The 12062-nt window shown below is 38.4% G+C and overlaps 1 protein-coding gene across 4 annotated transcripts in view; it reads right to left on the bottom strand.

Moving 5' to 3' along the window:
• The window catches only part of JPH1 (junctophilin 1), a 92421-nt gene that overhangs the window by 14664 nt on the left and 65695 nt on the right, over nt 1–12062 (bottom strand). The gene's annotated exons all lie outside the window — the stretch shown is intronic.

Raw genomic sequence — 12062 nt, 5'->3', positions numbered from 1 at the left:
TTTGCAAAGAGTCATAAATTGTCCCTGAGTGAAGTCTGAGGGACTGAAGATTGACTTGCCTTACATATGTTTCTTTTACTGAAAGACATGTTTTGAGGTACATTTTGCTTAATTGCCCTAACCTAACTTCTACCCTCATGATCATAGTATCTGTTTGACGTGGGAGTAATTATCCATCAGAATGAAATTATTCTTCTTCCCGTATGACCTACAGGAAATGGGGCCTGAATCACTTTTTTTCCCCTTTCTGTGCATGTTAGCTTGTATATAGATATATATGTGCCTTGAACTCTCACACACTGTCTTTGTTTTGTTAATCCGATCACTTACCATATGAAGACTCAGACTAACCACTCTACTCTGTAACACAATTCCTGCTTAGAAGCTATGAAGGCAAATTCTCTCACATTTACTAGGGAAATACTACAGAGCAGCCAGTAGGAAGAATATCCTCCCCCCCAAGCCTCAGCTAAGCACCGATAAGCACATTTACCATTAGGACCCACTTATTAAATTGCATTTCTGTGCAGCTGTTTACATAAAGACAAGCTGGCTTAGATGCTTTGCTCCAGGTTTTTGTTGTCTGATTTAACAATTCTATGCGTTAGACTTGAGCAAACACTGCTGAAACAAAATTGCTGTAAATCTGCCTGCATTGTGGCAGTCTTGCCTATTTTTCTCCCTAGAGGCCACATCCCAGGTTCCAGGATCAGGTCCCATGAGACGCTGGGATGCTCTGTGAACAAAGAACTGCAATGATCTTTCTGTAGGTTCAATAATGGCTTTTGCCAAATACATTGCAACTGTTTCTCTACTTCTATCTTTGCTACCACCACTACTTTCCTCTGATTTTTTTGATCTTCTGTAAGTGAGGCTTATCTGTGGTTTATGCCACAGAGATATTCTGTGCCCAGAGAAGAACGTCTGCACACTTTTTTCTGCTTTTGAGTTTAAAGGAGGCTCTAGCTGTGCTAGGCAGATACAGTGTTTTTACAGATGCCAGAAGCATATGCATCACTACACAGTGCTAAGATGAGAGGAAGGAATAGCAGCATGAAGTTTTTGGAAGTTACTGAGTCATCTGGTAAGTAAGCACTGATGAGAAGAAGAATTACTTGGCATGCAATGTCTTCTGAGCAGGAAAATCACAACATTTTTGGCATGTGAAAACCAGCGGTTGAAATAGGGGGCTGTTGAGAAAGAAGGCTAGACAGACAAGTCAGGGTTTGTTCTCAAATAACATTTGAGGAGGAAGCTTTGAAGAATTAAGCCTGCACAGAGAGGGGACTAGAGGCTTGGTTCTTATATTTTTTTATAATGTTCCTGGTAAAAGGGAAAGGCAGCACAGCACAAATTGAAAGTTGCCATTATAAAGTTATAAAGTTCTAACTTTATAAATTTACATATATAAATGTAAATATATATAAAGTTACAATCACCATTCAGAAAATTCTGAATATAATTCAGATTTAAATAAAATAATTATTTAATATATAAAATTACAATTACAATCACCATTCAGAAAATTCTCCATCACATAGGGGGTTTCCTTCTGTCTTGCTGGGCTGCATAAGGTAATGCTGAGGGTTTTAACAGGCATGAACTTTGGTTTTCTTCTCTTTTCACAGGGGATATGATTAGCGGGTATAAAGAGAAAAAGGACAGCTAAAAGAGCTCCACCTAACCTTTAAGGCCAAGCTGTGGAGCTACAAATTGCAATGCTTATTTAGTATGGATACATCCACATTCATATTAGCTTGCTCCTTATGACTCCTGTGCTGAAAGTATCCCAATTGGAATACCATCTTTTCAGCCTTATAATACCTCTCAAATGGCAACTGTTCTGTTCCTCACCTATCTAGAAAATTCACATCCTGTGACAGCTCTCCAGTGCCCAGTGTATGTGAATATATGACTTTTACTAATATCCTGATGGCATTTGATTAATTGAAGGCACTTTCATAAGGAACGTATCTGGGACTCAGAAGTGTCACCCCTCTCCACTGTTTCCTATGAAGGACGAAAAGCCTCCCAAGGCTGGCCTGAGGGAATCTTTTTCCTCCCAAGACCTCCAAACTGTGCTGGAATTTCTAAAACGAGAAGGGAGCTAGGTCTTGGCTGCCCATGACTCCACAAGAGACTGGTAGAGTGAAGAACAAAACACCAAACCAAAAATACAATTTTTAACTGGAGCTTCCCAAAGAAGTTAAGTGTCAACAGGCTACCAGCGCAATACTTTTACTGGGTATTTGGCAATATTTGATGCTAAGTGACACTGAGCCTCACCAGAGAAAACTGCAGCCATCTGCATCCAAGTAAAGTCTGAGGGTGTCTGAACAGACGCTGAGCGATTGCCTTAACATAACACAGCAGCCTTCCCTTACATCCCCCAGTACATCACATATGGCTATTACAGATACATCTCTTGTCTGCAATTTTGCCAGGCAGGTCTTTCCAATACTCAAATTCTTGGCTCTGCTGAAGTTAGCTTTGGAGATTGTCCAAGGACTGTTCGCTGCATTCAGTACAATCAGATTATGCACCTGTCTGAACTACTGACTCCAAGCAGCAGGAACACAGTTTGGCTCCCTTCTGAGGACTAAGAATCCTTGTCACAGCTTACCGTGTCACATTCATTAAAATTATTATCTACTAACACTACAGACATAGGCAAGGGAGTCCTCTTTTTTCAGCATAAGAAAGTTCTATAGCATGAGTTTAAAGGAACCAGGGCCAAGAGAATTTGGAAAGGGAGTATCTAACATCTGATTCTGTAAGATTTCACAGCTACCTGATCTTAATGAGGAAGAGAGTAGGATTTGTGGGTGGGAAGAAGGTAGGGTGGGATTATCTGGTCTAGGAAATAAACATGGAGTTCTGTTCTTTAAGCAACCAGCAGATATATTTCTGGGCATGGTATGTCTGAGTGCTTAAGAAAAATGTGGTCTGGAAGGCAGAACAAAGAAATGTTATCTAAATAAATAAAGATAAGCTTTCTGTGTGCTTTCTCATGGTGACATGCTGATCCTTCTACCACTGGTTCAAAACTGATGCACCTTGTCTGGCTGAAGGTCAGTTTTGGCTCACACAGCTGTTGTGATGCAAACAGCTGGATGACACCATTGAAGTGCGAGTTAGCCAGTATTGGGGGGAATAACTTCTGAAAGCCAAATGACTGTGTAGACATATGCACGTAGAGTCTCATACTGTCAGCTGTCCTGCTGGAAGAGTATTTCATTGATGGCTGTGGGATGAGGGAAGCTTTGGTTTGGCTGCAGACACATGTATAGTTCTAAATCTTGAATTTCTCATGCAGGTTTTGTGTAACACGTCCCTCCTTCTGGAATGGCTCCAGTGAGTGATGTGAGAGTATGGCCAGCCCTGTAAATGAGAAGAGAAGGGTGCCCTCGTTCTGCCACAGCATTTATAGAGAGGTGACAGCCACATGCTCTCTCCCATGCCCAGTGAGGTATATGTGTTGGCAGCATAAGGCTGTTTCAGGACTGCATCTCAAGCAGTGACTGAAAATGTCATCCTTCAGGAACCTATAAATGCAGCCACTGTTTCCCAAGAAGGCTAAGAAAAGACTTTATGCCTTATCAGTTCAGCATGAAATCTAAAACTTGAGAGGGTTTGTGGAACACACCTAGGATAGTGAGGAAAGAGATATAGGTATATGCTTATATATTTGTGAGCTACAGGTCATTCCCCTGCCTATTCAATGCAGCCAGTGCCAGATGCATTGCCCATGGCAGGGGGGTTGGAACTAGACGATCCTAAGGTCCTTTCCAACCCAAACCATTCTATGAATCCTTCTTAGAGGGAATGTTGTGAGAAACTCCACTAGAAGTCCACTAGAAACACCACTCTCTGGGAGCAGCAAAGGCTTTGGGAGAGTAGGTTTCTCTGAGCTAAGCTTGAGATACTATGCAATTCATCTGAGAGCTTCTCATCATACTATGACAGAAGATGCTAACTCCATGTAAACTGGTTGGCTGCTTCACAAGAGATAAAGATCCTCCAATTTGTGAAAGCCCAGCCACAATCTTTAAATCATTTGAAAGTGATTTGGATAGAAGGTGCTGTAAGTAAATAATCTGTGCAAAAAATGCTAATTTGGGAATTACCTGGCATTACCAATGAGACTATGACTAATTGGGTCATCATAACTTGAAAAACTATATTTAAAACCTAGAGGTTGATGTGTTCTTTACCGTAAAGACCAATTTTGTTCTTCAGACATGTTCTCTCTATTTGTTTTTAAGAGAAAAATGAAAAACTTTGCAAAACCATCTTCTTAATATATGGAAATAGCATTTAGGCTGTCATACTTTGCAATATTAAAATAAAAAACGTATCTTCTCCTGAAGAAAAACATCCCAACTTCATCAATAACTCTATGAACATCCTATAATTTCTTCATGATACTTCCTCCACTCATTTGTCCCCACAGCCCCACCATTCTTCCAATTCAAGAAAAACAAGCATTTCCTATTCCAATTTTACTGCAATGTCATTAATGCAGGCTTTGGAATATAGCATTTACAGAACATAATATTTAAAGTACTGTTGATGCTGAAATGATGTAATTAAATTTCAGGGCATGTTAGAAATATATTAGGTAAGCATGCACTTATTTCTGCTGTTTAAACCAGAGTGCACATTATACAATGTAACCTAACTAGTGCTACATTGAGTTAACAAATAGTAAACATACAGTGCTATAAACAGCAACCCAGATAACAAATCACAATATATTTTCATGATTACAAGAAAATTTACGTTGCACTAACAGATAAATTCCATCCCTTAAGCAGTTACTTCACTCCCTAACTTTGTTTATGCATAGGACTTGTTAGCAGAAAGACTCACTTTTTACTGCAAGGTTTACCATCTGTGCGGTACTGATGACACTATTACTTAATCAGGGCACTATAGTCTATATGCAAACCTTCCAAGATTAGAGGACCCTTTTTACTAAACTATTGAACACCTCTATTAAAAAGAGGGAATTCCTGCTCTGAGAAGTTCCCAATCTGTAAGTACAATATAAAAGAGAGCACAAAGGTTATACCAATAGCCTGTTTCATAGATGGGGGAGCTAAACCAAAGAGAAATAATGATCCAAAGCACATGCTTCATCCAACTAATCTCTCTGAATTCAGTGGTCAGGTATCAGTCTTTGCTAAATTTTGGTAAAGTGATAGTTTAAAGTTGCACAGGAAGCCTCTATTAAAACCAGGAATGGAGTGCAAGTCTTCTGAGTAATCAAAAGCTAACACAGCACTTTGGCCTTAAGTTCATCACATCTTCATAAATGTCATCATCTTCCTGAAGGAGCTGAGAAATGTCTACTGAATCAGAATTAAAAGAGTGCCAGAAGAAAATAGTAAATTATGAGCAAGTTTCATACTGCACATTAAATCCCAGTACAAATCCAGGGCACAATACTGTTAAAGAAAAATCTGAAGTCTTTTGCGTTTAAATGCACTGTACTAAAAAACGAAAATAGATAGTTTGGTGCTGGTACTACAGGTTGCTAAATATTGTTTGAGAAATAAGCCAGTGAAAACTATCTGGTTTGTTATCCAAAATGCATTTATTTCAGGATTTTTCAGGACAGGACATCTCTTTTATAATTCTCATCATTCAGGATAGTAAGTGTAGGTAAAGGAAATAAAAATAATTGCTTATCAGTCTGCTAAAAGAAGTCATTTGATGAGTCATTATAAAAGTGCAAATAACTATATTCAGTAAACTTTAAAAAGGTAAGGTTTATTATTATTGCTTCATTGTGGAGATGGGGGGGAACTATAATTAATGTAATTAGTACTTCCTCTGTTTTAAATCTTATTTTTCTGAAGGTTGTACTGGTAACACAGGAGAGAAAAAACCTTTTAACTGCTCAGCTGCTGGCTTGAATTCAGACCAAATGAAGGAGGGCTGTGCACTGTCATATACAAAATATGTTGATGAACTCATTGGAGCAGAGATATGGTTATGGTTTGAGTAATGTTTGACAGCTCTGTTTGCCATCTTGGGACTCAACAGGGCTGGAAATGAAGGGGTGAGGATTATAGCCACAGAGAAATTAATGGATAGAAGGCAAGGTGCTTAAACAGGCATAGGGTACTGAGAGATCACTTCCGTCTGACTTAAATATCAACAGACAAGACTACATTATTGCAGTTGGAAAGGACCTACAACAGTCATCTAGTCCAACTGCCTGACCACTTCAGGGCTGACCAAAATGTAAAGCCTGTTATAAAGGGCATTGTCCAAATGCCTCTTAAACACTGGCAGGATTGGGGCATTGACCACCTTTCAAGGAAGCCTGTTCCAGGGTTTGAACACCCTCTCGGTAAAGAAATGCTTCCTAGTGGTAGTTTAAGAGTTCATCACCCTAGCTGTTTGCTGTACCCTTCTGATGGATACAGTGCCCCAGCAATAGGGCATGGAATGGTGTAGGTGCTTCACAGTTGGATCAATCTACAGCAACATATGCAAAATTTCTGTCCCCCAGACAATGACACCTGATTTGACTGCCAAATCGGAGGTCAGATTTCCCTAGAAAGAAATGTCCTACTCCTACTGATGCATACATATGTTATTTAAAAATTCCTTAATTCAAAATGACAGATGTAGGTCCTGTTGCCCTGTTTTGGCTGCATCTGAAGTTGGTTATGCCAGCTGGAATAATGACTCACTAACTGTACTCAAGAATGCTTTAGAGAATAAATCACACATTTGCTGAAGTTTAAAGCGTGTCAGAAAAGAGAAAGAAGAACTGAAGTGGAAGTGATTGTCGACGCTATTTGGTGAGATGCAAAAAAATCCCAAATCTGGATGCCTGCTCTAACTTTTAGCCTCTGATGGCAACAGCATTTTGGTGAGATTTGATCAACATTTTAATCCTAGTAAGCAGCTTCCCTAGCAGGAAGCAAATAAAGAATCTTGCCTGGATTAATTTTTAAATTCCATTTGGCTGCCTTACAGTACTTCTTTTTTTTTTTTTTCTGGTCTTAATAACACTAAACTGGAAGTACCTCAGCTGCCTAGGAAAACAAACTGCAACGTAAAGAACAGGGAGAAGGGTGCATGTTTTGCATAATCCAAAAATACTACAGAATATAATGTTTACTATTTGGAATGCCTCTTAATCTTTCTTAATTCACTTTTATTCCCAGATCCTCATTTCCTCCTGCTCCTCCCTTTCCCTCATAAAATTGCTGAAATTTTCTCCAGCTTACACTTCTAGGGCTTCTTAATCTGCTTCCTTAATCAGTATTCCTAGTAGCTTTTCTTTTCCTGCTGCGCTGGAGACAACACTGAAACTAGCATGTGCCAACAGTTGCTCACTTACTAGATCCATGAACGTCATGGAGAATGATGTCAACACGTATTTATTTTATGGAACTGTTGGGATTTGATCTGGCAGCCTGCTGTTCTTCAAATCATGTACTACTGACAAGACCTAAAAATATAACATAAAGATAGCACATAATGTGATATTACACTATTGCCACAACCTGACAAAGGCACATCATCATTTAGCAATGTAAAAGTTATAACACACAAATCTTCCACCTAGAACTAACTTTAAAAGGTAGCATTGCTAAATACAAGCAGGTTTTAATGCAGCCTTAAACACAACCTTACCTTCTTCCTAAGCACCCACAGTAGGTAATTACTGTCAGAAATTGCTTATTGTCTCATGCAGAAGAACCCCAGACATACAAATTCTTGTGTATCAAGGCTGCCCTCACAACTATTTTTTTTATCTCTCCTCAGGAAGCAGCTTTGCGCAGGATCATTAATAACTTCCAGGTAGCTTTGCTAGAATAGCTATCTACCATCTTTAAAATGCCTTCCAGTACTTTATTTTCCTGGTTTTGACATCAATGAAAATGACAGGGCCTTCTCAAAACCCACATCAAATGCTTCCTGTCATGGACTAGACAGAGATCAAGAGAGCTGAGTTACATATTTACTAGCTACACAGAGATACACATAAACTTCAGCCAAACTCAAGGCTAGTTCTTATGTCTCTGTGCTTACTTTGGTCTAATGTTTACACAGCACCAGAGAGTTAATTGGTGTGGCTTGTGAACTGACTACTTTACTGCTAGTGTCTCTGCATTTCACACAGGTATTTGTTGAAATGTATATGGCACTACATTATCTTGCAGCGCTTCCTGAAAATATCAAAACGTCTATTCAAGCACATGGACTTGAGTTGCCACCAACAGCACTGGCAACAGAAAAGGAAAGGGACTTCCACTAAACCATCTGAATCATATGCAACATCAGAAACTTTTGAGTCTAGCAGTAGGATGACAAAACAGAGATGTTAATGCAATTCCTGTACAAAATTGTATCTGTACAAAATGCAGACTGTCTCTTTCATCAGTTTCCCCAAATCTAAAGTTACGTCTTCCTACCATTAACATACCAAAACATAGTACAGAACCAGTATTTTTAAATTTTGCATTTTTGCATTCTCCAATGAATAATTAAAAATAGTTAAGGATAAAAGAATCCCTAAAAGTAAGATTTTCTTCTTCAAAAGGTTTCTAAATGCATCATTATAGAGTAGACATATACACACTGGGACACCTGAAGGCAGAAAAGAATAGACTAATGAATCTCAAAAACTGCTGGCAGCCTGCACCAAGCAAGAACAAGTATTTATCCTGACTTATAAATCTATCCTCTGCTCCATTTCTCTGACTGCTTTAGTAGGCAACTGAAGTAGCTGTGACATTTGCAAAACAGGGCACAAAATTCATTGTTGTAGCTGCATAAATATTACAGTGCGTAGGTCCTTATACTTTTGGGTTCGGTGCCATCAGAGAAATATATCAGATTTATCCTACCTGATACACGGCACAATGAGTGCTGCACAGCTCTCTCTGACACCTCACTGGGACATCATCTTATGGACACAGAAATCGTTCATGACTAGCAATCTTAATTATGGCTTGTTTTACTTACCCTAATTCTCTGTTCATTAATACTGATAGTACTTCAAAAAATATTTGAAAGATTATATGGTGTTGCATAAAAGCTTCATTCTTCCACGTTAGATAATATATACACATTGTAGTTAAGGCGAATGCTTCCAGCTAAGTAATACACATACTATAACCTACTTGAATGCTTCTGATCCTGCAGGCTGCTTAATATGAGATAACTGAGAAGGTAAGTTTTTAGCTTTTCCACAGAAAATCTAGAGCCTACCTTACTTCAGCCAAGCTGGACTGAGGCATGAAGGAGCCTAAAGCCTGGTGTCAGTGTTTGTTTTACTGCTATTAAGAATGGTACACTGAAAATATTAGCAAATGTTAACTGCAGCAGTAGTGTTCTTTAAGCTCCTTTACATCTATCATAAATGATGGGCAGAAATGAAAGCCTGTTCTCATCAAAACTGCACATCCCTGAAAAGATGAATTTTATATATATAAAGGAACTGTTAATATGGCATAATAGTTGCCTTTACCCAACAGAATCCAGACTTCTTAATATTTCTTCCAGCATGCCCACAACTTTCTGATGTCCAAAGTTATACACAATATTTCAGATTCAGTGTCAGTGGGATCATGCAGAGAAGGGACCACTACCTTCCTCCATGATGTACTTCCCCTGTATATACAGCCTGGAAGAGTAGTAAGCTACTTGTCCTGCTGTATCACATTTCAAGTGCATGGCTATCATCCTGCTCCATGGAAGTTTGGCAGATAACCTCAACAAGAGCAGGTTCACATCTCATCTCCAACTGCCTGAGTCTGTCAGTCCCTAAGGGCTCCTCATAGCACTTTTGCAGAGTAAGTCACTGCAGTTTAAATCTTGGTCTGACAATTCTGCAAACTAGTATGCATTTGGTGAGTGACCACTGCTGTTAAGTGGCAGCAGCTACTTTCAGCTATATGTGGAATGTTACTGAAAACTTTGTTTTTCATAGAATCATTTAGGTTGGAAAAGAACTTTAAGATCATCAAGTCCAACTGTAAACCTAACACTGCCAAGTCCACCACTAACATGCCACTTCACTCTCACCTGCTGATTTAAACAGTATGTTGTTCACCATATGCTACAACTACACAACGTATCACCCATGATATTTGGCTAGCCATTAGTGAAGACTCAGGAGTGATGATTTCAAATTTCCTTGTAACTTTATCATGCTTCTCTCTCCCTGCCATTTTTCAATATCATTTATTATTATTTTCTCATCAACTACTTCCAGTATTCCTATTGCAACCAGACATGAAAACTATCTTAACACATTTGAGTCTCCTTTTGAAAATGTTATAGATTAGTAACTGTCAAGTCTTGTTTTTTAGCTAGACAGGATACACTATATTTGATGAGTATTAGGATTAAAACTGAAACTGATATGGCAACCGTGCTTTACATTAAAACCAAAATACATATGGCTCTTAATACATATTGCTCTCAGTATAATCTCTCCTCTTGCAAAGCGGTTTTAGATTTGCTTTTCTGTTCTACTGTAAAGTTTTATCAGATATATTGCCTCTTGGGCCACATTCACACATGACAAAAGCAGTAGGTTTTTCTTCCTTGCATTTGATTGGCTTTGCAGAATTTGGTATCATATATTGAGAACAATTTAAACTAAAATTTCTTACACAAACAGAGCCTCAATCTCCTGGTCTATCTCTCCAGGTACATAAGTTTATATAGATATAAGAAATTACTGAAATCATAGTAGTTGCCAAAACCCTTTTAACTTTTGGCTCTTTAAAAATCCTTATTCGATAAATAAACCATGCCTGCACTGTTTTTTCTCTGAACACCCTTCCACTCTTCACTAAAGAAAAAAGCAGATCCAAGGATATGCATCCAGGGCTTGGTTTCCAGAATGTCAGCCCTTCTTATGCCTGTGGAATATGTGCCTACAAAGCCTAATGCAGGGAAAACATGAAATATATGCATGTAACCAAACAACTGAAATTACATTTGAATCCTTCAGATGGGCAAAGGAACATGGAAATAACTAGACGGTATTAGACTCCACTGATTCTAGTCACAGATTTAGATATGCATTACTGTCTTTACTTAAGCTGTAGGTATTTCAAATGGATTCATCATTATATGATAACGTTAGACTTCATTTTTTTTTTAGAAGTTTCCTTTATCCCCCTGTTTATAGAAAATCAACTTGAAATTATGAACACGAAAGATGCAAAACCAGGAGTAAAATAAAGAGACCCAAAAATTACTGTTTTTAAAATACATGGTTTTATGAATTTTCTTGGAGAGTAGAGGGTTAATCCAGTATTTTTCAATGTTCAGAAACAGCATTCATTAAACTGCACTGCACTTCTAGCAAAATTAATTTCTTATATCTAGCAATGGAATCAATTAAGAAGCTTTAGAGTCTGAAGTGGGCTAACAGAACTGATTGCTGCACTGCAGATGCCAGAACTATAGAAATACAACAATCAATTTAATTCTGGTAAAACTAGGGCATATGATCTTCTTAGTCTTCCACCCTATTCAGGCTTCTTTCCCAACATATTATTTATCGTTTACATTTTAAGAGAAACCCCAATCATCATGCCACTTACCATTCTGACCTCACACAGCGGCACTTTTCTCCCTTCACCTCTGGGCTCTAAGTTTTCATTTCTAAATTCTAAGTTTGCAGTATCCATTTAATACTCCTCCAAATTTCTTCCATACTCTTCACAGTTTGGCAATTGCCCCTGACAAAGGACACTTTGCTCTTCATCGTACTTTTTGAGAAGGCTCTTCCCAGGTTTGTGTCCCCTATTGTGACCAGAAAACATTCAAGAACACTTCCTCTGCAGGCCGTAAGAAGAGGTTTCAGAGAATGGTTTTTAATCAAACTTTTTTTTTTTCCCTATCACTTTTTGGATACTTTACAGTTTTCAGTGACTGCTTTGAATCAAGTCTGTAAGTATGTATAACATGCCAAAACCAGATTAATCTCAAGCTTCTATTACAACTACCACTTTGGATTTCTGTATCACTTACTACAGAAGTGGTTTACAAGCAATTATGGATGAAGACTCTTC

This window comes from Pezoporus occidentalis, unplaced genomic scaffold, assembly GCF_034315485.1.
Source record: "Pezoporus occidentalis ecotype Australia unplaced genomic scaffold, CSIRO_AGI_Poc_V1 ctg4, whole genome shotgun sequence".
Classification (NCBI taxonomy): Eukaryota; Metazoa; Chordata; class Aves; order Psittaciformes; family Psittacidae; genus Pezoporus; species Pezoporus occidentalis.
Note: the sequence above shows the minus strand (reverse complement) of the source record. Positions and strands in the feature narration are given on the sequence as shown.